The 27216-nt window shown below is 37.4% G+C and overlaps 1 protein-coding gene and 1 long non-coding RNA gene across 19 annotated transcripts in view; one reads left to right on the top strand and one right to left on the bottom strand.

Moving 5' to 3' along the window:
- PPFIA2 (PPFI scaffold protein A2) overlaps positions 1 to 27216 on the top strand; it is a 548204-nt gene that overhangs the window by 261117 nt on the left and 259871 nt on the right. The gene's annotated exons all lie outside the window — the stretch shown is intronic.
- LOC149123554 (uncharacterized) lies at positions 513 to 11045 on the bottom strand. Its single transcript, XR_016217157.1, has 3 exons — positions 10463 to 11045; positions 1842 to 1929; positions 513 to 682 (listed from the first exon to the last, which is right to left on the bottom strand). It is a non-coding gene; the product is annotated as an uncharacterized LOC149123554 (long non-coding RNA).

Genomic DNA, 27216 nt, shown 5'->3' with positions numbered 1-27216 from the left:
AAATTATACATCTCTTCCCTCTCTTATTCCCACTCTTATGTTTAACAGGGATCACATTTCAGTTAATTTTTAACACTTAAGAATAACTGTGTATTAATTACAGAATTAAACCAGTCATATTAAGTAGAACAGACAAAGAATTTGACTTTTCTAATCTGACCTTCCTAAATGTCTTTTCTTTCCCTTACCCCAAGATTTTGAAAAATTTTATATGCATTAAAAATGATTGTACAATTGTGATATATAAAATAGCAACTTAATAATACAAGACTGAAAAGAATAGGAAAATATACTATTACTTTATCACTTGATGCCAGAAAGGTTAAAGAAGCATAACATAGTTTTACATCTCTTTTTTGATAGTCTAGAGAAATCTATGATGACTTCACTTTTATATTTTGTAAGAATAACATAATTTATAGTATTTTATTTGCTTAATGTGGCCCATTAAGCCTTTCTTGGTTTCATGTGAGTTTTTGTTAGTGTTGACAAAAAGATACTTTCATTAATGAGTTTCAAATTCAGATGTTTGTCTCGATCTTCCATTTCTTATAAAATTTTGATTCTATATATTGTATCACAGAGATACCTGCACCATGAAGATAATAGCAGCACTGTTCACAATAACCAACATATGGAATCAACAAGGTGTCCATCATCAGTTGAATGAATAAACTGTGGTCTGTATATACAAAATGAAATATTATTCAGCTTTTAAAAAGAATGAAATTCTACCATTTGCATCAAAATGTTTGCAACTGGTTGACTTACCTTGATTCAATTAAGCCAGACACAGAAAGACAAATACCACATGTTCTACCTTATAAATGGGAGCTAAAATTTCTTTAAAAAAACAAAAAAAAAATCAAAAAACAAAACAAAATGCCTATGCATATTAGTATTGGAGCAAATATAATTTTGCCAGTCTTTGTTTTATATTTATCAAACCAATGGTTAATAATGTTTCATTTCCATGGTTTTAATGACCTGTGATTACTGTAAAATTTACTGTATAAGGGTGAAATGGTCATCTTTCCACTTGTTTATTGTTTATAGCCCTTGCCTATATTATCACCAGAGTCTTTTTGCTTTTCACTTGTTAAACTTATCTGATAAAGCAATAAGTCCTTGATTGTATTGTAAATTTAAAATATTATCTCAAAAATTAAAGAAAAAATGGTGGAGGCAGTGGGGGAGAAAGGAGGGGAGAAAGGAATTCTTATTATGTTTATTCTTTTATAGTCATTATTTTCTTAGAATTATATCTTTAAACTACATTGAGTCTGTTATATTGAATTAAAATTTTCTTCTAGCTATGCTAATTTTAGAAAAGTAATCCAAAATTAGAATATGTACATTATACTGACACTAAAAAAATCACAATTGTCTCTTCATAGCTGTTATTATAAAATACATTTTTATACTCATTGATTCACACATAATTGTAGAGTGCTTGAGAACTTCTTTATACATAAAATATAATTTTCTGTTGTTCATGCTTCTGGTTCTATTGTGTGGGTGAGCATTGCAGTCCCATGATTCTGAGAAAAATAAAGCTCGACTTTCGCACATTTTTTGTGCTGAGATTGGAGTGATAATTATTCTAGTGTTGCTATGGAAATGTTTTTAATAACACTTCTTGTAGGCTGTTTCTGCTAGTGGTGTAATTTTTCTGTTTGTTTATTTACTTATTTATAAATGATGAGTTTACAGTATATTTCTTGATCAAAGACAATTACAAAGCACTGCTGCTCATGGCTGAACACGCATGTGCTCCAGTAATTTGCATGGAATACCGATTCTCACCCATTGTCAAGAATTCCTTTTGTTTCACCTCATACCTGGAAGCTGTGTTGGCCCGACTCTCTCTGGAATATGAGAAATGTGTAGACATTTTCTTCAGTAGAAAACATGCTTTCTACACTTCACCTGTTGAAAGTTATGTTAGTGTCCATTAACCCCTGTAATTATAAAGTAAATTGAAAGTATATTATTGCCCAAATTAAAGGAAAAAAAAAAATGAAGGAGGGGGGATGGAGCAAGGGAGGGAACAAAGTAGGATTGTCTTCTTAGAATTCTATCTGTGACACATGAAATCTCTCTTATTAATAATAAAAAGTCCAGGATTTATTAAAAATTCTAAACAAATTCCTCAGTTATTTTTAGGCATTCTCAGCACATCCAAATCTGGGACTGTCTGTAACAGTTCAATCCATAGAGAAGAGTAATGTAATAATTACTGTACCATTTTCTGTAATTCTGTAATTGTTGTTAGTAGCAACAATATTTGCGTAATATTCAGAGAGACTATGGTGTGAAAGGGAAGAGGATTTTCTAATATATGCAGAATCACAATTCAGCAGATATTTAACACTTGGGTGAAAAAACCATTAGTGAAAGTAAAGAAACAGTTAAACATTTAGCTTAAACCGAAGTCATCTTATATTCTCTGTGCCAGACAATAGTTCAGACATTAAGCCACAGGGCAACTGAACAGACAAAATAGTACTTGGTGGCTTTTAAAGAATAATAAATCAGTTGAATAACAGGGTATACACATACATTGTAAGATAGTGTAATTATTAAAGCAAACAAATAATGAGGAAGTTCCCTATAATCTGGGAAATTCTCTAAGATATTTTGTTAAGTGATCAAAACAAAATATAGGTAATTGTGTACAGCAGGCTCTTTTCTGCATAAAGCAGAGGAAATTAAATATATGTTTGTATTTACTTTTTTTTTTTTTTTTTTTTGACAGGCAGAGTGGACAGTGAGAGAGAGACAGAGAGAAAGGTCTTCCTTTTTCCGTTGGTTCACCCTCCAATGGCTGCCACGGCTGGCGCACCGCGCTGATCCAAAGGCAGGAGCCAGGTGCTTCTCCTGGTCTCCCATGGGGTGCAGGGCCCAAGCACTTGGGCCATCCTCCACTGCCTTCCCGGGCTACAGCAGAGAGCTGGCCTGGAAGAGGGGCAACCGGGACAGAATCTGGCGCCCCGACCGGGACTAGAACCCGGTGTGCCGGCGCCGCAAGGTGGAGGATTAGCCTATTGAGCCACGGCGCCGGCCCTGTATTTACTTCTATATGCATAAGGAAACCCTGAAGACTACATGCAGCACTACAACATTTTTATTAGCATATACATATGGTGGTGGGTGGGCTACTAGGATGGATGGATGACATATATGAGTGCAAGTTTATATATGTTTATGAATAAATGATTTTTAAAAATGTGAACATACTACTTATTCAAAAACAAAAGTAAAAGTTGTTTTAGTTATGTGCCTACTATCAACAGGAACTTGTTAAAAGTTAATAGAATAGACTACTACCTAGCCATAAAACAGAATAATGAAGTTTTTTATGTACTGATATAGAAAAAGCTCCCAAATGTGTTATTTTGCTTAGAAGAAATTTATGACCTTAGAATGCTACTACTTTGGAGGAAAGAGTGAAAACTCAATTTGCATTTCCTTGGCTGTGAGTTATCTCTTGAGTTTTCAGAGTTTACACTTCCAGAAAGCCAGCATTATATGAAAATTAAATAAAGATTGTTATATTTAAAAAAAGAAAATTAATGCTTTGTCTAATTATATTCTGGAAGGTTGAATACTGAACCTTTTATCTGATCATTTTGTTTAACCTCTGAATTCCTATTGCCCATATCACTACAAAGATTCTGGATCTCCCTAAATTGATACCATCACATTAGGGATAAGTTCCCAACATATGAATTCTGGGGAAAAAAACAAGTATTCAGAATATGGAGAACAATAAAGAGGCACTCTGGGAAGTGTGAGAGAAGGCTTACTTGATAAAGTTCCATTTGAGTGTAAATCCCAAGACAGGATGAAGGAATTATGCAGATATCCCAGGTGGGAGGAGGGTGTTTTGTTGTGTATCTTGTCAAACTGAGTTTAATCAGGAAGGTTTGAAGAGTGAAGTAAATACAGCAAGTAGAGACACCTGTTACAAATAATTGTATCCTAAAATGAAACAGAAAAATGAGGTGGTAACAACCAGGAAATGAGACAATTACTAACATGTTTTTAGGATAGCTGAAATTGCACCTTGATAGGAATGGTGCAATGAAGAGAGAAAAATAATTATGCATGGGACACCTGGTCCTGGTTTCTTGGTCTATTTCCATATTTTACTTATGCAGTGCTGACACCAAATAAAATAAGAATGTTTAGAATAATTATTGTAGGCAAAAAATCATTATTCAAAAAATAAATTCAAATGCACATATTTTGAATATATAGTTGGCATGGATATTCCAAGGTGAGATGTCCTTTTACTCACCAATTTACAGAATTAACTGAATTTCCCATAAGTTTTGGTAGTATGCCACAACCTTTATTCTTATCAAAAGTTAATTTAAATTCTGCTAATCATTTTATTTTAATTTTTAGGTTATATTTCCATTTAGACACATAGATATAATTCTTGTGTTATGGGAATTTCAAAATCTGAGCAATTAATCTGTTAAAATAGATACCAATTATATAGACTAAACCCATCGAGACTCATTAGATTTTAAGTATTTAGAGATACAAATCCTTGAGAAATCAAAAATTTGAACAATTTAAAAATGTATATTTGTTGTTTATAGCTTCATTAATCAATATAGCTTAAGTCATAGTTTTCTGTTTCCTTCGTTATATGAATACATATTAATGAAATAGCAAAATTATGAATTCAGCTATCTGACATCCTATGAACAAATCAAGGATTGAGTGGCCAAGTGTGTACTTTATACAAGTTCTAGTGATGATTTGAGACTACAGTTTTAGCTACAATATCACTTTGGGCTTTATTTTAAAACTACAGAATCCAACTTTTTACCAAAAGAGATATTGTATTGATTGATTAAAACTTTTTTATTTAAATTATTATATATGTTAAATCTAAAAACATTCTTGTCATCAAAGAGCTTATATTTAGATTAATATAATACCGTTTATGTACCATATCTTCCTGAATATTTAAAACATGCATAGTTACATCAAATTTTGCATATAATATGGGTAGAGAATATACTTTAATAATCAATGCATATTTCTAACAATTCATTTTGTGTACATATGAGACTACTGATTTATTCTGTGGTAAAATGTAGGCATTTTCAGGACAAAAATTTGGCCTGCAGCCAATCATTTTGAAGCAATTAAATAGCTAGGTTTTTTTTTTTTTTTTTATTTATTTTTTTGAGAAGTAGAGGTGCAGACAGACAGAAAAGCCTTCCATTCATTAGTTCACTCCCCAAATGGCCACAATGGCCAGATCTGAGCTGATCTGAAGCAACATCCAGGAGCTTCTACCAGGTGTCCCATGTGGTGGCAGAGGCCCAAGCACTTGGGCCATCTTAAACTGCTTTCTGAGGCCATAGCAGAGAGCTGGATGCGAAGATGAGCAGGTAGGACAAGAATGAGCACCCATATGGGATGCCAGGACCACAGTCAGAGACTTAGTCTTCTATGTCACAGCACTGGCCCCTTAAATAACTAGTTTTAAATATCATGACAAGTGAATGTTTCCAGTCTAGGTTTACTTCTTAATTTTTTTTTACTCTATAGATTTAATATTTTTAAGAAAACATTGTGGAACATTAAAATCATATTTTAAATATTTTATTTTATTAACCTTCATTCCCCTAGATGAATATATTCTCTTAGTGTTCTTATTCTCAACATTTGGTTGGAGTAAGAATAATGACAAAAACTAATCCTTGTTGCTTCTCTTAAGAATCTATACTATAAACTTTATAATAGAAATTTTAGCAATTAAGGATGCAATTTAATTTATTTATGAGAAAAGCGATTATTAAATGAAATGCGCAATAATTTTAACAGGAGCTGGTGAATATTTCAAAATCAGTCCAGTTGTTCTTCAAAATTGTACATCAGTGAAGAAAATAGCAATATGAGCACTTAGAGCGTACATATACTCTACTACTGTGGGTGGTAACACTGCATGTGCCTACAATAAATTGGATATTTTCCAAAGAATTGCTGTGTATTAAAGTTCGTAAAATGCTCCATCCATGCAGTCAGATAATAAATACATCAGATATCCACTCCTGACAGTTACTAAAACTAAGCTGCAGTCATGAGGAGCTGTTATCTATGGAATATGCAGGTGTGACACGTACTGTGATTTTTGTTCATGACCATTAGACTATACTCTTGTACATGTTAGTCCTAAAATTTCTAAAGAGATAAGAATGTATTATTTCCCACTGACTAATCATTGACATACAGTTCAGTAATTCTGGGACTATTTAGCTCCTCCCCTTTAAAAACAAAGTTGTAATTTATGGATTTGTGTGATTACTTAGCATTCTATATAAGGGTAAAATGCAAAGAAGTTTATTTTCTTTTCCAATACTTACATCTTACGCCATTCCTCCAATCCCCATCCTCCACACAAAAAGCACTCAAATGGCTTCTTCCTACTGTGGTACAGTATCCAAACTCCCTTGCAGAGCTTTCTGGCCTTCAATGATATGAGCTGGGACTACCTGCTCCATCTCCTCTCTTTACCAACTTACTGCTGCCCATTCTGTTCTCATCACAGCAGCTCGTGGACTATACTATAATTTCCCCTCCAGCGGAAGTGTGTATGGGTGCTATCAGGAAAGAAAGCCAGTTACTTCCTGACCCTTTCCTTCTCAGCTCTTCTCTTGACAGCTTCCTGGCCTGCAGGTCTCCGTCACCCTGTCTGTCTGCTTTCTTGTTATTCTGCCAAACCCATCAAAGTGCCTGGCACCTACTAGGTAGGCAATGAGTAGTTTCTGAAAGCAGAACACAAATAAGGAGGAAGAAAAGAAGGGAAGAAAAAAAAAATCTCTGCCCAACCGCACACTTTTTAAAACTATTTAATTATGTTATTTATTTGAGAAAAGAGACAAACATTGATTTACTTCCCAAATACGAACAATAGCCAGTGCTAGGCCAGGCTAAAGTCAGAAGCCAAAAGAACAATCCAGGTCTCCCAAGCAGGTGACACGTACCCAACTACTAGAATCCTCACCTGTTTCTTCCCTGGGTGCATACCAGCAGGAAGCTATAATCAGGTGCAAGGTTAGGACCCAAACTAAAATACTATTGTGTGGGATGTGGGTACCCCTAGCGGCATCTTAACTATTAGACCAAACACCTGACCCACAATTGTCTTTTGGGCTGCTTATGGCAAACTTTGTAGATTTGCAAATATGAGAATTCTTCAGAAGTTTGTGGACAACAAATATTATTAAAGAAAGTTATACATGGATTTGTATTTTCTTGCATCACAATGAACTTCTCATTAGCTGTTCCACAACCTTTTGAAGTCTTTAAATTCAGAAAATTCCATTTTAAAACTAATCCATCATTGTTGTTATCATGATAAAATCTAGACAGCACTACGCACATGCTTCAACAGCTAAAGACTATGCAGGTCACAGTAGCAGATAACGGTATTTTTTTAGTATATGATTTCATGCCATTTGATGTATTATAAATGCTTGAATGGTTAGTAATAAAAGCAGCATCACAGTAAACAATCAAAGTTGCATGCTTATAAATAAATTTATCTTTACAGGCTCTCCTATTACACGCTTATGTAATGTGGGTATCTTTATAATTAGCTAATCAGTTTAGTTTTTACTAATTTAATTTGCTTCTCTATTCCCTATTAATAGATTGTCATGGTTGATTTAGCTGATGTAATTAATAATCTAGGAGCTACATTATGACTGCTGAAAGGCATCATTAAAAAGACTCTTTAAATATTTTTGAGCTATTTAATTTCCATCCTTAAAGATAGATTGAAAGGAATAGAACCAATTTGAAAATAATCAGAGCTTCAGTGCAACATTAATATAACCTACAGTTATTTTAATCGACCAATTTAATAATTCATTCAATTAGTTATCACATATATTTTTAGCCTTTGAAAATTATACCGTTACTTTAACAGAAGTACTTTTCATCAAAAAGGTGGGAAATTTTATGGAGAAGGGCTTTTCTTTTAAAGTATATTATGTAATAGAAAGGAAATTTTTTATGTATCATAACTTTATAAAATTGACCTTTCCTTTTACCTTTAATGGGTCCTCCAAATAGGGTTTTAATGATTTTCTTTATCTTAAAATTGCAGATACTATATGATCCATGCATTCTATGAAGTATTTCAGAAGCCCTAATGTTTTAGGCAGTTTGTACTTAAACCAAGGAACTATTATAAGATAAATATGTCATTCATTTACTCAGTAAATATTTGTTGAGCTCTTAGTTCACACAGGACTCTCTTGTACATTCTCTCTTGTACACAGAAGCAGTTAACTAAAGAGATTTTGCCCTCATGGAAATTAAGGTATGATAGGAAAAGAGGTAGGTGGGTAGATAGACAGACAGCTATTATGGCAAAAACAAGGTAGATTTAATGGTTTAGGGAGTGCTTGGAAGAGAAGGAACTACTTTTTAAAATGAAAGTGCATGCAAGGAAGTTATTATAATAGTGGGCTGCAGGAACTAGATTGAATAGCTGAGATTCGCGGGCATAAGGGAGAGCGAGTTGGTGCTGGCACTATGGTGCAGTAGGTTAATCCTCTGCCTGTGGCACTGGCATCCCCTCTGGGCACCTGTTCTAGTCCAGGCTGCTCCTCTTCCAATATAACTCTCTGCTATGGCCTGGGAAAGCTGTAGAAGATGGTCCAAGTACCTGGAGCCCTGCACCCATATGGGAGACCCAGAGAAGCCCCCAGCTCCTGGCTTCAGATTGGCCCAGCTCTGGCCATTGCAGCCATCTGGGGAGTGAACCAGAGGATCTTTGTCTCTGTCTCTCCCTTTCACTGTCTGTAACTCTACTTCTCAAAAAATAAATAAATACTCTTAAAAATGAATGAGGGATGATCTGCAGTGGACTGGGGTACTTCTGGGTTTGAAGAATTGCTGGGTTTTGGCTATATGTGGAAGTAGTTAGTAAAATGATAATTTTAAAATGCAATGTGTTATAACCAGAAGTCCTATGTTTTCTGGTTAAATTCAGTTTTGCTATACAGATACTTCAGGTTAAGGTGTCAATGTAATGATAACAGCATATAAATCCCTTCTTCAAAGTTTTTGGGAACTGTTGTTCCTACCCAGAAAAGCTAAAGAATTGCTTATGCAGTTAAAAATCATAAATTATAAACTTTGTTGTTGTAATCCCCTGGTGGAAAATATAGTTGTAGAAGGTGACAGATATAGAATGAGATTTTGTAATTTGTATTATGGAAACTGGGTTGCACTTATTGTATTAGCAGGCCATAGATATGGTCTTGAAAATAGAGGACTGAAATATAACTGACAAAGAGAAGGCCAAGGTTGTTGTGTGTGGATACTGAATAACCAAGAGTTCTGATTGTGAAAGTGAAAGTCATGGTGATCCAGGTGCTAACATTTAGAAGGAAATGAATCTAGGGTATCTATAAATTATTTTTAAACATATTTATTTATTTGAAAAGCAGAACAACATAAATGGGAAGAGAGAGAGAGAGAGACAAAGACAGAGCTATTCCATTGACTGTTTGACTCCCCAAATGGTTGCAAGAGCCAGGGCTGGACCAGATCAAAGCCAGGAGCCAGGAACTCCATACAAGTTCCCCACATAGGTGGCAGGGACCGAAGCACTTGGCTCTTCTTTTGTGGCCTTCCCATGAGCATTATAATGGAGCTGGATCAGATGCAGAACAGTGGGGACAGGCACCAATATGGGATGGCAGCATTGTTAAGAGCCTCACTCACTGAGCCACAACACTGGCTTAAGTCACTGCGCTACAACCCTGATCCCTCATACAGAAATTGTTGCGAGACGGAAAGGTAGTAGGCAGGTTGGAATTCCAGGCAGGAAGGGGAGGTACAGTGAGTGAGACAGTGGGAGCTGGAGCAGCAAATGTACAAGAAAGGAATTTTGGCTTTTTGGCAAGAGCTTTGGAACTTATGAGAGCTTGAGCCAGAGAACATGAGTGGAGATAGAAGGCTTAGACTTAGTAAATCTTGTCTCATTTTTCCAAATGCTCCCAGAAGTGGTAGAGATCCCAATAATGTTGGGGTTAAACGTGTCATGAAGCAGCCATTTGGACTGAGTTGTTGAGGTAGGAGACAAATGAGAAGAGGATCAGACAGAATGTGGGAAGAAACAGCTCCCATGGTGACGTATAGAGTCAGACTGGCAGATACTGGGTGCCCCCAAGATCATGGCTGTCAGAGGAGGAGGCTATTGGAACAGAAAGTGGAAGTCAGCACCCACGCCCTCACTGGAGCCTGAAGCCTAGAGTCATTGGAAAGGCAAAGAACTCTTGGAAAGGCAAAAGGCTCATGGAAGGCATAAAGCCATGGGAGATTTTGGTGCCTGGTACCAGGACTTCAAGAGGAAGCAGAGTGGAACCACAACCCATGGTAGATTTGCCGTGAGAGAATTCCCCGGTCCACGTCTTACCTCAGAGTTTGAAAGGCCGATGTGTGGGTGGAGATCACAGCGTTCGGTGGTGTGGAAGGAGGTCTGGGCCTGTGTTTTGTGAATGGCAGAAATCAAAGATCCCTAAGCAGCTCCGATCCCACCCTGGGGGGAGAGCAAGGTCGATGGCAGAGCCTGGATCTGAGTCATGGCACCAATGTAAGGCCACCACAAAAAACACTGAACACCAGAGTTAAAGTAAAGGGTTTATTGATGGGGGAAGTCCAATAGGCCATAGGATAGGAGAAAGAAGGGTAGGGCGTTAAAAGAGTCAGACAGAGCTCGAAAGAGAGGTTGAAGAAGAAAGAGAGAGATCTGGAGAGAGAGGGCATATGTGCCAGAAGCAGGTCCTGTTACACCTTTGCTAGGGGATAGGGAAGTAGGAGCAGCAAATCCCGTTAGGGTGGGGGTGGAGCTGACACCTGTGGTTGGGCCATCTGGTCACCTGGCTTCTAGCAATGGCGGTGGGGGTTAGAGCCGAGGATGGTGTCTGGGGCATAGACCATGCCACAGATAAGACTGTGCCATGTTACTAGTACATTCTTCTTTGGCTGAGTAGTAGTCCATTGTGTTTATGCATCGCATTTTCTTTATCCATTCATCAGTAGATGGACACTTGTTTTCATTTTGTGGTTATTATGAGTAGTGGGGCAATAGACATAGGAGTGAAGATGTCTCTTTGACAAGCTTTTAATTTCCTTTAAATATGTACAGGTACATGAAAAATCGTTAACATCACTAAGCATCAGGAGAATGCAAATCGAAACCAAAGTGATATATCCCTCACTCCAGTTAATCTGATTATTATTAAAAAAAAAAAAAAACCAGAAGATCAAAAGTGTTGGCAAGGATTTGGAGAAAAAGGGACACTTGTACACTTTCGTGGGAATGTAAATTAGTACAACCATTATAGAAAATTATGGAGATAGCTCAAGAAACTCAAACTGGAGCAGGGAATTTAACCCAGAAGCTCCAACATGGGCCATAGGTATCTTACTCAGTGTCTTAATTTCTAGACTAACTTCTTCATCATGAAGCCTTACTTTTGGTTCAGAAGAATGTAAAGACAACTAATTTCATATGTTTTTCTTTGATTCTGAGAGAATTTCATATCTGGCATTATCAATATCTCTCACCAATTATCTAGTTACCCATAGTATTTACTAATTGATCTATATATTTCGTGTCCACATCTTCTCTTTTTTAATTTTCTCAAACAGTTAAATAAGACTTTAGATACCTATATAAAACAATTTAAAAATTCTTCATCATGATACTGCCATAATAAATTACTATAAATTGAGTGGCTAAAGTAGTAAAATTAAGTTCTTACCGTTATTGATGTTTAGAGCCTGAAACGAAGGTGTTAGTAGTGTAGTCACCTTCTGAGGACTACGAGAAAGAATCTGTCCCATGCCTCTCTACTAACTTCGAATTGCCTCAGGAATTTCTTGGCTTGTACTTGATATTCCCCTCTGCGTTTTCGCCTTGTCTTCCTGTGTATGTGTCTCTGTCTAAACTTCCCCTATTTATAAAAGCACACTTATAGGGAATTAAGATCTGATCAAGTAATATCATCTAAATTATGATCATCTGCAAAAATGCTTTTCCCAAATCCATTCACATTCACAGGTACAAGGCATTGTTTCTTCAACATATTTGAGGTGTGGGGAGGAAAAACTCAACATACATCATCAAAGAAAATTATATTTTACATATCAAATCATATTATAAATATCTGATAACTGATAACAAAATGCATTGTGCAGTTGGAGATGTGCATTGTAGAGTTGGAGATGAGAATACTGTGTATTTCATCTGATTTAATCTCAATTAGAACTCTATCAGGAATTATTATCTTGCTTTCATAAATATGGGTAGAGTTTCTTGATAGTTACATAACTTGGCCAAGTTTAGACAAGCCTAAAGACACTATTTGAACTCTAAAATTCTGAAACAAATCTGAAATAAACCCAGTGGACTTTTCCACTCTTCTACATTGTTTTCCCTAAATAGAAACACTATATGAAAATTATAAATATAGAAGTCTCTTTCCCTCAAGTTCACACTCTCCGGGAAACACAATATTTTAAGAATGATTTCAGCCATGAAAAACAGGAAATTTGGCATGTGGGAGTTTAAAGTCTTTCCAGGTATGTAAATGCAGTATGATAGAAACAAGTTTTCTAAGACGCAGCAAGGACTGTGGTAAAGGAGGGAAGGAGTGGGAACCCAGCATTGTATTTGGGTTAGAATTTATAAGTTTTGGTGATTTACTGGATGTGGTGAGAAAAGGGAGTTTAAATGATTCCCATATTTCTTAATTTTTTTTAACTGCCAATTGTAAAAGCTTTAGTTTGTGTATAGAACAATATTCAAAAAGAGAAGATACTGGAAAATCAGCTTGATGGCGTGAATTTGAGGTGGCTTTAGAATACTCATGTGATGTGCATAAGAAGTAGGGATGTCAGCATTTGTGGAGAAAGGCAGATAAAATCAAATCCAAATCAGAAATCAGAGAAATGCATACCGCTGCTAAAATAATTCTAGCAAAATATTTTGAAATGTTTGCTATATATATTATACTCCTTTAATTTTGTAAACACAGTATGCTTGTTAATATAAGTAACATTTATTTAGATTTGTGTATTATTTGTATTCATCAGAGTGTCTTTCTGTCAGTGTTAGTTAGACTTTAAGATTTCTGATCATCAATGGGGTTGTCATCCTCATGTTAGGTTCCTTTCTATTTACCCTTTGCCAAAAACTCAGCATACCTGATTGGAAGGAAAAAGAATGTTCCTGAATTAGCCTTATCTATTATTTATCTAGTGTTTTTCAAGGATCAAATGCTGTTTACTGTTAATAAATTATAATCGTAATTATTCATTCATTTTCATTGTGATGATTTTATATATCTTTCTTTACTTTCTCAATGTAAAAATATCAAAAGCAAATGACTAATATAATATTCCTAGTAAACCAATAAAAGAAACATGTAATGCTCTCATCTTTCATTAAATTCATCTTAGCTTTCAATACATGATCTTACAGATTAAAATTATTAGCAGAAAAGAGCCCTTAATAAATGCAAAAAAAGATTAAGAATTATTTTAAAATAATATAAATTAAAACTGTTATTTCAAGAGTTGAACTACATTATTCCTGTTTTCTTTGTATTTATATCATATAAACATGAGAATTGTATTATAGTAATTATGCAATTGCTGTGACACTGAGAATCTAATAAATTCATTAAAAATAAAAAAGAAAGGCACCAAGAATCCACAACTCTTCTTTATAATAACAAATATAAGTGACAGCTAAAATGGTGAAATGTCATAGAATAGCAAATGAGTTAATTTATTTCTACCAATCTGTTACCAAGGAAAGCACAGTTGATTGACTAAAGGAAGGGTAACACATGCAGGATAATTTAGCATATTTACTCTAAGAAGTACATTTCGATTTTATTATACTGTAGAAAAGTAATTATTTTGAGTTGTCAAGTGTGTCAAAAAAAGTATAAGTTAGCTGAACTGGAATTGTCATTTTAGAATAACAAACCTGCCTAAAGACTTTTTTTGTAATTGTAGTTGTAGAAGAGATAAAAAATTATGAAAGTGAATACCTCAAATATATCTTAACTTTACCTGGATAAAAGTCCTTATTTTAAAAAATCACAGGGGGGGGGGCACTGTGGCATAGTTGGCTAAGCCTCTGCCTGTGGTGCCAGCATCCCATATGGGTGCCAGTTCATGTCCCAGCTGCTTCACTTCTGACCCAGCAATGGCCTGGGAAAGCAGTGGAAGATGACCCAAGTGGCTGGCCCCTGAACCTGCATGGGAGACCCAGAAGAAGCTCCTAGCTTTGGATTGGCCCAGCTTCAGCCATTGTGGCCCTTAGGGGAAGTATACCAGCAGATGGAAGACCTTTCTGTCTGTCTTTCCTTCTCTGACTGTAACTCTACCTCTCAAATAAATAAATAAATCTTTTAAAAATTAAAATTAATTTTAGCCCGGCGCTGCGGCTCAATAGGCTAATACCGCGCCTGCGGCGTCGGCACCCTGGGTTCTAGTTCTGGTTGGGGCGCCGGATTCTGTCCCGGTTGCTCCTCTTCCAGTCCAGCTCTCTGCTGTGGCCTGGGAGTGCAGTAGAGGATGGCCCAGGTGCTTGGGCCCTGCACCCCATGGGAGACCAGGAGAGGCACCTGGCTCCTGGCTTTGGATCGGCACAGTGCGCCGGCCGCAACACGCCAGCCATAGCGGCCACTTAGGGGGTGAACAAACGGAACAAGGAAGACCTTTCTCTCTGTCTCTCTCTGACTGTCCACTCTGCCTGTCAAAAAAAAAATTAAATTTAAAAATCACTTCTAGGAGCAGGCATTTGGTGCAGTAGTTGTCACTTTGAATACTTGCAACCCAAAATGATTGCCTGGGTTCCTGTCTCTGCTTGCTTCTAATCCAGCTTCCTACTAATGCCCAGTCTTGGAGAGAGCAGGTAGCAGTTCAAGTGCTTGGGTCTCTGCCACCCACCTGAAAGATCTGGGTGGAGTCCTGGCTTTGTCCTGGTACAGACCCAGCTGGCAGGGGCATTGGAAAGCAAACCAATGGATGGATAATCTCTCTCTCTCTCTTTCTCTCTCCCTCTCTCCCTCTCTCCCTCTCACCCTCTCTCCCTTTCTCCCTCTTTCCCTCTCCCTCTTCCTCCCCCCCCACCACATCTTCCTTCTCTTCCTCCTCCTCTTCCCCTCTCTCTATCTTTCACATAAATAAGAGTGAACAAAATTTTTAAAAAGAATCACTTCTAGAAAGGTCAAAATAAAATATCCAATTTACAGTTAATTCCTTGAATGAACTGCAAATGGGAAGTTACAGGTTTGTTATTATTTAGCCACCCAGCATGTGAACTGCACTCTCAGAAGATGTGCAATTGAAGACTTTATTTCTTTTTTTTTTTTTTTTTTTTTTTTTTTTTGACAGGCAGAGTGGACAGTGAGAGAGAGAGACAGAGAGAAAGGTCTTCCTTTGCCGCTGGTTCACCCTCCAATGGCCGCCGCTGCAGCCGGCGCACCGCGCTGATCCTGGCAGGAGCCAGGAGCCAGGTGCTTTTCCTGGTCTCCCATGGGGTGCAGGGCCCAAGCACCTGGGCCATCCTCCACTGCACTCCCTGGCCATAGCAGAGAGCTGGCCTGGAAGAGGGGCAACCGGGACAGAATCCGGCGCCCCGACCGGGACTAGAACCCGGTGTGCCGGCGCCGCAAGGTGGAGGATTAGCCTATTGAGCCACGGCGCCGGCCAAAGACTTTATTTCTTAAAGTGTTAAATATTGAGTGCTAACAATGGATGTGTGCATGTCAGTGGAGTTTACAGGCTTGAGCAAGCATTCTGAGCACTCTGCTCCTTGTACTGACCCTGAATTCGTGCTTGTTTAGGGGTGGAATCAGGGCTGGTACATAAAGGGGCAGAGTGAATTAATAAATGTCTACTAAAATTCTCCTAGGGATTCTGTCGAGGCAGATTTAAGAGATTTTCTATTCATCTTCCTAATTTCAATTCGATCTGATCTTGTAGTGTTGTTTCAGTGTCTTTAAGAAATAATAACATGAGACAATGAGAAAATGTAAAATACTCCAATTTCACTTTGATGGTTGGCTGGTTTACTGTATAGAACAAAGAATTTAATCCTGGCACTAAGAGGACAAAATCATATGCAGAGAAAGCTGCTAATTTGTTCCTACTTAAATGTCCCATTAGAGAAGTAAAAATAGATTCATTTAAGTCACTATTGGTAAATAAATGGAAAACATTCTTTTTTTATATAAAGTTTATTTATTTATTTGCAAGTCAGAGTTACAGAGAGAAAAGAAGAGACAGATCTTCCATCCACTGGTTCATCCCCTAATGGCCCCAATGCCTGGGACTGGACCAGGCCGAAGCCAGGAGGCAAGAGCTTCTTCCGGGTCTCTCACAAGGGTGGATGACTTGGGTTGTCTTCCCAGGCACATTAGTGGGAGCTGTATCAGAAGTGGAGCAGCTGGGATTTGAACCAGTGCCTACGTGGAATGCTGGCACTTTAGGCAATGTTTTAACCTGCCATGCCACAGTGCTGACCTCTGAGAGGTCACACCTACCTTTGTATATCTGGTTATTCCATTTTTATTATATGTTTTATTGATCAATTTCAAATGGCATAGATTTTTAAATATTTCTGTATTAATATTTATCCACTTGAAAGGCAGAGTAGCAGAGAAAGAGAGGACTTGAACCCATTCTCTGATATGGAATTCTGTACATCCTATGTGGCAGTTTAACCTGCTGTGCCACAACACCTGCTCCATCAAATGGCATAGATTTCTAAGTGTGTGTGTGTGTGTGTGTGTGTGTGTGTAAATAGTGTTTAAAAATAAAATTGTGTAAAAGTTAACTTATTAGTGTGAGGAATATCAGATGTCATCAAAAGGTTAACAGGAACTCTGCACTATCTTTAGAATTCCAATGTAAATTTAAAATTATTTTAAAATAAAGATTTCTATTCAATGTAGTAGGCATTATAAAGACTGACATTTACATTTAAATGTAAATATATATATTTGTTTCAGGATCAGCACTATATTCATTTTTAAATTATATTTGTAAATTCCTTTTCTTTTTTGCATTAAACATTACCAAACCCTTATTCTTTTTGGTAGATACTGTTTATCAAAGTATTAATAAACATTAATCACATATCTTAACAACAACAAAAAACAAGCCAAGTCTTTGAGTTGTAGTTTTTTTTTTGTATTCTATTTTATCCCAAGTCCCCACTTTGAAGTTATTAGAGTAGCTGCACATGCTGTCAAATATAATTTCCTGCCTTGTTTGAAAAAAGTATTACAGAGCCCCCCATTAGCTGCTAGATTATTAGAGGTTATAAAAGAGTCCTACTGGTATTTAGAATGTGACAAGTGCCTTTATCAGACACAAGATCACATAATATACTAACAATGATGCGAAAATCAGGTGAACAGAGCCTGTACAACAAAGTGCTGTATTAGAAAGAGAAGCATGTCTATGAAATGCCTCCATTTCTCCTTTGCAAGGCACCCTGGGAAGTCATTTCCACATTAAAAGGCATTTTTAGGTTTTATTGGCCTCTTTGGCAAGCCTGCCCTAGATAATGAAAATCTTCTTTGAAACTTTAGACTTGTTTTAGATTTTTAACCTGAGTCCTGTAATTTCTAACTGTAACAATGAAGTGATTTCACCAGCTGTATTTCACAAGCTCTGTTTCTGTACCCATACCAATACATCTAAAACCATTGTGCTAGGCAGCTTACCTTTTCAGGGGTTATATAGTGAATCTCTGTATTTTAGGCAAAGCTAGACAATTGAATAAATAAAGAAGACACAGAACCTGACCTCAAGCAGGTGCCAGTCTGGTAGGGTTGGACTGATAAGTCCTAGGTGAGGAAAGAATTCAGATCCAAATAGAAGGGAGAGCCACACAGCTTCCTAGAGAATCAGATGCCAATTGCAGTAAATTTTAAAGAGAGATCATAAGTCAGATCAAGGAGAAATCGTATTCCAAGTTGGGAGTACAGCATCACAAAGTCTAGAAGACAGAGTGTTCAGAAAATATGGGAGATTTATGTTGGCTGAGAATACACATGAGAGCAGTGGGAGATGGGATGGGAGCAATGGGAAGAGGCACTCAATCAAGTGTCTCTTGTATCAGGATGAGGTGTTTAGATTTTGTTGTGAAGACATCAGGAAGCCATTAACTAACTTAAAGTGCAGGATGACAAGACATCTTCTATAAGTACTGGACACATTATTTGCTAACATGTTGACATTGATGGACATTACAGAGAAAAGGATTAAAAGCAGGAAGGGAAAAAAAATCACAAAGTGCATCGCAATAAGCCCTGAAGGATTCAATTTAGTGTAGTAAATGTATCTCATGTTTATTTATCGTTTTCCCTTACCACTTCCCACAGTTTCAGTTGCCTATAGTCAGTGGTGGTCAGGAAATATAAAATGGAAATTTCCCCCAGAAATAAACAGTTCCCAAGTTTTCAATTATGACTCAGAGTATCATGATAGAATCTTGTGTCATCCCACTATGTCCCACTTGGGACATGAACTATCCTTATATTCAGCACATTCAAACCAAGTAAGCTGCCCATTGTTGGTCATTGAATAGTCATCACAGTTACACAATCAGCTGTCACTGTACTGCAGTGTTTGTGTTCAGAAGTAGTCCTTATATACTTAATGATGGTCCCAATACTTAGTAAGGACCCTTGTATCCTTAATAATGATGCTGTCCATTTAAATATGCCAAAGAGAAGCCATAAAGTGTGTCCTTTAATCAAATAGGTAAAGTACAATAGGGTATTTTAAATGTGATGGAAAGAAAAACATTTATAAAACTTTTATTATAGTATATTTTTATAATTGTCCTGTTTATTATTTATTATTGTTAGTCTCTTATTGTACCTAATTTATAAGTTAAATTTTGTCATAGGGGTATGTGTATAGAACAAAAACCAGTATACATATTGTTTACTATCCATGGTTTTAGGAATGCACTGAGGGTTTTGAATTATATCCCCTGTGGATAAGGAGAGACTATTACATAAGTTAAATGCTTTTAATGACTTGTGTAATGTAGGCTGCAGAAAATTTTATGAATTTTTTGGTTTGTTATTTTTGTGGGATTTTTTTTTTCTAAATGAGCAAATAGAAACATCCTACTGTTCAATATTGAAAAACTAAGAGAAGAAGCAAAATGCACAACCTTTGAATAGAAACTGTCTGCTCCCTGTAGCTGCTCTTGGGCTATCCAGTTAGAGAACATCTCAGGAACTGGGAACATTAGTTTCTTAAAATACTCCTTACCAAACATCCTACTATACTCATTCATTTGCTATTTTTTCTTTTTGAGTTCAGAATCAATTTCATGCCTGGTTTTTTTAAAAGATTTATTTGTATTTCTTTGAAAGGCAGAATTACAGAGAGAGAGAGAGAGAGAGAGAGAGAGAGAGACTCTTCCATGCACAGGTTCACTCCTAAATGGCCGCTATGGCCAGGGCTGGGCCACACCAAAGCTAGGAACCAGGAGCTTCTTTTTGGGTCTCCCACATGGGTGGTAGGGACCCAAGGACTTGGGCCATCTTCTGCTGCTTTTTCAGGTGCACTAGCAGGGAGCTGGATTGGAAGTGGAGCAGCCAGGACTCCAGCCAGTGCCCACATGGGCTGATGGTACTGAAAGCAGTGGCTTAACCCACTGTACCACAAGGCTAACACTTCATGCCTAATATCGAACTAGGTGCTAGAGATATTAAAGTCAAATGTTTTCTCTCAGCAAACTTACAATATAAAGAGAAGATTTATGATGGTGCCAGTGCTGTGGTGCAGCGGGTAAAGCCAGTGCCTGCAGTGCTGGCATCCCATATGGATGCTGGCTCGAGTCCCAACTGCTCCACTTCCAATCCAGCTCTTTGCTATGGCCTGGGGAAGTAGTAGGATATGACCGAAGTCCTTGGGCCTCTGCCCCCACATGGGAGATCCAGAAGAAGCTCCTGGCTGCTGGCTTCAGATGAACCCAGCTCCAGACTTTGTGACCTTTTGGGGAGTAAACCAGTGGGTGAAAGACCTCTCTCTCTCTCTCTCTCTCTCTCTCTCTCTCTCTGCCTCTGCCTCCCTGTAACTCTGTCTTTCCAATAAATAATTTAAAAAAAAATGGAGATTGAAGCAATTTTGAGTGTATTTTTATGTATTCAACATCCTATAGGATATGCATCTTGTATAGTGCTTTATAAAACTCAATTATGACTATTTCCTAAGTCATCTAAATTTTTGTGACTATCAATTGCATTCTAATAAGTTCAATTATGGGTAACATTGTAGATGAATTTAATTTTCTATTCTATTCTGATTATTCTCTTTTCATGTTGTCCTAGAAGATGCATAACTTGCTAAACAAGTAACTTTGCATGAGGTTGTGCCAGTAAAAACTTTCACCAATAAAGTGCCTCAAATGCAAATTATTTCTATCAACACATTGCTGGAAAGTGTTCGGATATATGTCAAAAATGGTCACAAGGCTGGTCCATTGTTTGTAAAGATCCTATCTGAGTTCCAGAGAGTTTTCAGCTTTCATTGATTTGCTTGAAAATGATTGGGCATTTTTATTGTGAACAACTACTTTCAGAAAAATCTGTCCTTTATTTTGCAGAGAAAATCTTACTGAATGTGTTTTTTTTCTCTTCCTATTAAATTATTGTGGTGGATTTAACAACATTGCATCTATCCCATTGCACTTGAAGATTAAGAAAGGAAGAGACATGAACGACAAGGAGAAAATAAAAGATAGTTCATTAGAATATTTGAATAGGCACATCAGCATCCCCGCCGAAGCTGAGTTTAATGCTTTGTGTGGGTGGACATATGTTCAGACTTTGCCTTCTTTTTACCTTTCTAAGTCATGAATATTTTGTCATGACCACAATTTGTGGAGGATTTTTTTTTCTCTTCTGATAAAACTAGTGCATTCTAACATTAAAAAATTAAACAGGAGAATTCTAGAGTTATCTCTTGTATTTCAGTCCCTGTTCTGTCATAAAAATCTGTTACTTTCTGTGTCCCCTTTTTTGTTGCTAAAATTGGTAAAATCATAAAATTTATCTCATGGTGTTTTCTGTAGAATTACATTATTTAAGGAGTTTGAACACTCATTCCTAATGTGTAATTAATAAGTTTTAGATATAATATTTTATACCTTTCTTTTAAAATGCAATTCAGTAGTCAGTGGTTCCATTGCTACTGTGCTTGCTGATAGATTAAAAGCTAAACAGGAACTTCAAATGTAAAATCGAGTGTAAACTACTGGAGATTTTCAAATACAGTCAGCTTTTAGGATATGTGTAAAGATGATTTTTGGAATATCCTATGTGAAGAAACTGAAGGAATAGGCAATTATGTAATTGGAGTAGATGTTTGCTTTTATCCACAGTGTATATGCTGTTCTTTGCTCTTCTGTTTTCCAATCTCCCTTAACATCTGACAGATAGCATGTAATACTTATGAACTTTTAAAAACATTCAGATTTTAATTCTCATGAAGAAAGACAAGGTTGAGTTCTCACAGAAATGGCATTGATTCCTTTGTAGACAGGGGAAAGGGGCATATTTCTTCCTTCAAGGCTATGTTTGACTTCCTGTCTTGTTCAGGCCAGGTTACCAGAAGTTAGAACTGCTCTGGGTCTATGGAAGCCATATCTGAGTGCAGTGATGAGATGTAGCTGACTGGGGCACAAAGAAACCAAAGACTGAGTGTCGCACAAGAGCATTTAACACAATTTCAAGTCCAGAGAGGAAGTCAGGAATTAGGAGGTAAAACTGGAGTGAAAGAGACTTGAGGGAATATTTTGCAAAGAAAATCAATATGAATCAATGATGATAGGCATTAAAAATATAATACAGTCTTGGGCTTATCCATGAGTGGAGTCTAGTGTCTAAATAAATCTTCCTAGTGGCCAGGGTTGCTCATCTGAGCCACAGGAAGATGGAAGAAATTTATTGGAGCAACTATTTTCTCAATTCTCTATGATTAGGCGTACCTAGCACTGCTTTAGATACATAAGAGAGAAGTCAATTCAGTATACAAATGCATGGTTTTAGGCACCAGGACATATTGTCTTGTGTAACTGTGTTTGAGAAAGGCTAAGATAAATCAGTGACATATCTGGCTTGCACCTACTTTTGCAAATGAAGTTTTATTGCAACACAGCCCTGCCTGTTTGCTTACATATTGTCTATGCTGCATTTGTGCTAAAGCGGAGTTGAACAATAAGAAAAAGATTGTACTGTCAGAGAAGCCTAAATTGTTTATTCTCTGCCTCTTTACCAAAAAAAAAAAAACTTGACAAATTATGTTCAATATCAATAAAGTATGTATCTACTGAGGACCATTTGGGTTATATAATATCTATAATATTATATCACATTTTCCAGAAAAGACCTTGACAGAAATGAGCTTCAAGATGAACAGAACAGTCTAGAAATTGAAAACCTAATATATATGTTTTATTCAGTTAATCAAATATTAGTCATTTCCTTTGTATATATCAAATGCTATATTTAGGTTGGCATTAAGAAATTAGTCATAGCCCATGTATTCAATGAAGCTATAAAGAAAAGTACATATAAATAAATGTAATACTATGTGCGTTGTTAAATTAGAGTGGTGTGCATAATGCAATCTAAACATAATTTGATGATGGAGTGGAGAAAATTCCATGTAGAGTAAGTGTTTTACCTGGGCTTTTAAAAAAGATTTACAATATTAAAGAGTAAATGTATTCTGAGAGAGACAGAGAAGAGCAAAGAATAAACATCATAATAGTAATGTGTGGAGTCTTTGTTGAGAAGTGAGTACAAGGGATGCTTTGTAAACCCACTGCAATCCTCTGTGCGCCCTCTGTCTTCCTCAGCCTCGTTTCTTCCACTGGCATGGCAATATTGTCATGATACTGGCAGCTGCTGAATGGTCCATCAGGGACCTGTGCTCTGTGCTTTAGAGAACCCTGCTGTGGTCTTCCCATGATCTCATTTCTCCCCTTCAGCCAGATGTTCCCAAGGCCAAGAGGATATGCCCAATAAATGCCTCTCCTTCTAGACAATCTGCATAGCAGGAACCCTGAAAATCTCAACTCATTGATCTGAGCCTGCTTCCAAAGCATAAATGGGCCTCCTGCTTTGTCAGTAGAGTTCACCTTTGACATGTGCACTGCACCCCCTAGGACCACATAGCCAAAGGAGGCTGCTTATAGTGGAGGCTTAATACATGTAAACCAGGATGCACATGTGAAAGTGTGTATATGAAGCCTCTTAATATATGAAACAAATTAGACAGCATGGGAGAAGGAGTGGGACAGCCTCAAACCTTCATTTAAACTCTTGTGATTTGCCCTCCAAATGTTGTGGGCAAGCCTGCAGCCAGATGTCAAAAAATAAGTGCCAACTGCTGGATTTCAATGCAGACTTAGATATAGGGGGTTCTAACATGTGGAAAGCAAGAGCTTCCTAAAGGCAGCAAATAAAAAACATCATGGGGACAACATTTGGCTTAAGAAAGTAGGATGTCAGGTCTTAGCTTCTTTTTTTTAAATAACAAATCTTGTCTTTAAATTTTATTTATTTTTATTTGAGAGAGAGAGAGAGAGAGAGAGAGAGAGAGAGAGAGATCCTTCATCCACTTACTCACTCTCCAATTGCATGTAGTTCCTGGAGCTGAACCAGGCCAAAGCCAGGGACCTGAATCGCAATACCACATGCATGGTAGCAACCCAACTACTGGAGTCATCCCCTGCCACCTGCTAGGGTGTCTATCAGCAGAAAGCTGCAATTGGAAGCAGAGCTGACTCTGAGGTGCAGGCAATCAGATAAAGGGATGTGCAGATCCTAACCAGCATCCCTACTGCAGCATCAGCTATCCACCCTGGGACATAGATTTGCCAAGAGTTTCTATCTCCTTATAAAGATGAGGCATAGCAGCTACACTACTGTTACTCAACACAGTCACAGGTCAACAGCTTCTTTTGAGCATGTTGGAGTAGATTTGCTCATTCTTCTCTATTCTTTCCGTAGTCCAAAGAGGATTCTACATTGATTAGGACTTTCAAATACTTGGGGAATGCCTAATTAACTTATAATTAGTTTATAAATAATTTCTTATGAAATAAGTATGTAAATCATCTCACAACAAGTAACAGTCTGAATGCAAGATATCACTCTGCAACTTCAATCATTTGACTTAAATATTTTTGTTAAATTGCTTTCTTTGTATATTTTTCATAATCTCCAACAATCCATTTTTTGTTTTTAATAGGTTTTCAAACCAAACATTGCTTAATAGTCTGTCCCAGTTTCTACACACAGTAGATTTTGTTTAAAATAATTTCCTTGTTATGCTTAGACATTTGCATGACTATTTAGGCTTTGAGGTCAATTAAAATGTAAAATTTATAAGTAGGGAAAAGTCAGGAATCTACTCATCTTATTAAGGACCCAGGAGAAATGATTTCTGCACAAAGTCAGTAGATTTCTGTTTCTTTTTCACCTAGAAGGTTATCAAAATCTACATATATCACTAAAGGCTTTTCCATATTTTTTGTTTTGCTGCTTCATATAAAAGTTAGAACAACAAAAGAGTAGGTAGTCCTATATATATATATATATATATATATATATATATATATATATATATTATTCTAGGTAGAGTTCTGCAAGAATTTGGGCAGAGTTAGGCTGTGGAAAACTGTGCCATATCCAACCACTTAGTCTTTATCATGTAGGTGATGGCACTTTCTCTGCTTTGGTTTTGTTTTATTATTTTATCTTATTTTACTTCTTGAAAGGGAGAGGCAGAGACAAAGACAAAGACTCTCCATTTGCTGATTCACTCCCCCAAGTCCCCTTAGTAACAGGAATTGGGCCAGATTGAAACCAGGAGCTCAAAACTTAACCCAGGTCTCCCATGTAGATGGCGTGAACTCAACTACTTGATCCATCCCTGCTCCCTCCCAGGGTACATGTTAGAAGGAAGCTGGAATTGAAAGCCTAGCCATTACTCAAACACATACACTACAATATGGGGGATGCAGATGTCAGATGCGGCATCATAACCACCACACTTAACACTCACGCTGGCTTCACTCTGCTTTGCGTTCTCTCTCTCTCTCCCCCCTCTCCTCTCTCTTCCTCTCCCTCTCTCTCCCTCTCTTCCTCTCTCCCTCTCTCCCTCTCCCTCTCTCCCACCCCTGATCCCCTCCCTCCCTTTTTTCTCTCTCCCTTCCACTTTCTCTCTTTCCCTCCCTCCCTCCCTCCCTCCCCCCTCCCTCCCTCCCATCCTTCCATCTTTCCTTCCTCCTTCCCTTCCTCCCTTTTCAAAATATGATGAAGATATTTTCTTGGAACTGTGAAGGATTATTTGGAGGGTAAAGATTTTAAAAGACTAGCCAGCGCTGCGGCTCAATAGGCTGATGCTCCTCCTAGCGGCGCCGGCACACCAGGTTCTAGTCCTGGTCGGGGCGCAGGTTTCTGTCCCGGTTGCCCCTCTTCCAGTCCAGCTCTCTGCTGTGGCCCAGGAAGGCAGTGGAGGATGGCCCAAGTGCTTGGGCCCTGCACCCCATGGGAGACCAGGAGAAGCACCTGGCTCCTGGCTTCGGACCAGTGCACTGGACACAGCGCACTGGCTGCAGCCATTGGAGGGTGAACCAACGGAAAAAGGAAGACCTTTCTCTCTGTCTCTCTCACTGTCCACTCTGCCTGTCAAAAAAAAAAAAAAAAGATTTTAAAAGACATGAAACCAGTTAGAAGACTCTTACCACAATCTTCTCAAAAAAATTGATCTGACTTGGGCAGTGGCAGGGAGAGGAGCAGCTGAAAAGACTGTTTACAAATATTGGCTATGGGAAGTGGGACTATATGGTCTCGGGAATAAAAACCACAAACAGGGTTTCAAAATAATTAAAGACATCTTATCTGGAGTTAAAGTGGAATTGAATTTTTTTTTTCTGTTCTTCTGTTTCTCTTTCAAAATTCCCAAAGACAGACAGTTGGGATAGAGGCTGTGGTTTCTCCAACAAGATCCTCCACTCGAAGGAGCAGTGAAGAAGTGCGCGCTGTATCAGGTTGTAGGTGGTAGTCTAGTTTTGCAAGATTTGAGCTATCATTCAGAGAAGTGACGAAAAACAATTTTACGCTAACTAGAGTTCATACTGGGTCAGAATGAAGAGGAAAGGAAATATGCAGTGGTGCATAATAATTTCAGTTATTCTTCTTTACTAATTAATATTTTTCTCGACCAAGGGATAAGCCTCATGCGCTTGCTCTCCTGCAGTTCCTATCACATAGTACATTTTTAATATAATTTAAAATGAATGAATCAATCAGTTTAGAGTATTATGCAGAAAAGTTTATATGCATTTTTCTTCCATTCCATGTTTCATTCAAATTAGTTCCACAGTAAATTAGTTGAATGAGCTTGTCAAAAATCCAAACTTCTAGTACCTACCAAATCATATAAGTTTGAATCTCTTTGGAAATGGAAGTGGGATAATTATGAATATCAAGTATCAGAAACTAGTACCTCCGAAAGTTCCCAGGTGATTTTTATATGGAGCCACATTTATAAATTGCTCTCCATTACACCAATGTTTTCTTTTTGATCTATGACCAATTGCAGCTCTTCCCTGCTTGGGGGGAAATGTTTCCTCTTAAATCAGAAGTTAGGAGTTCTACATCATTCTTATAAGAGGAGCAACCACTGGTAAATTTTCTTGCAAAATGATTTGAGGGCAATTAAATACAATACTTACTTGGTTTTCTCAGGGTCTGTAGGGGAATGTTTGCGGTGGCAGGAGTGTGATCTCATGAGAAAATTCATTTGATCAATTTTCTTAATATTATATTATAAGTCAGGTAAGGATGTGCTTTCCATGAAAATACAGTACTTCACTGGAACTAGGAATGTTTCAAAATGTGCTCATCATTTTTTTTCCTGGGAAAAAAAATCTTGTTATATAAGTTCTACTTGGTTCCGGTATAGGCGTTGTGTACAGCGTGTTAGGGTCCTGTGAGAGATATCCACATTCCCTATTGAAGAGTTGGTTCGGGTCCGAGCTCTTCCATTTATGGACCAGCTTTCTGCTCATGTATTCTGGGAGGTAGAAAATGATGGCTCAAG

This window comes from Oryctolagus cuniculus, chromosome 11, assembly GCF_051225735.1.
Source record: "Oryctolagus cuniculus isolate XC-2025 breed Fujian yellow rabbit chromosome 11, ASM5122573v1, whole genome shotgun sequence".
In the NCBI taxonomy this organism is placed as follows: Eukaryota; Metazoa; Chordata; class Mammalia; order Lagomorpha; family Leporidae; genus Oryctolagus; species Oryctolagus cuniculus.
Note: the sequence above shows the minus strand (reverse complement) of the source record. Positions and strands in the feature narration are given on the sequence as shown.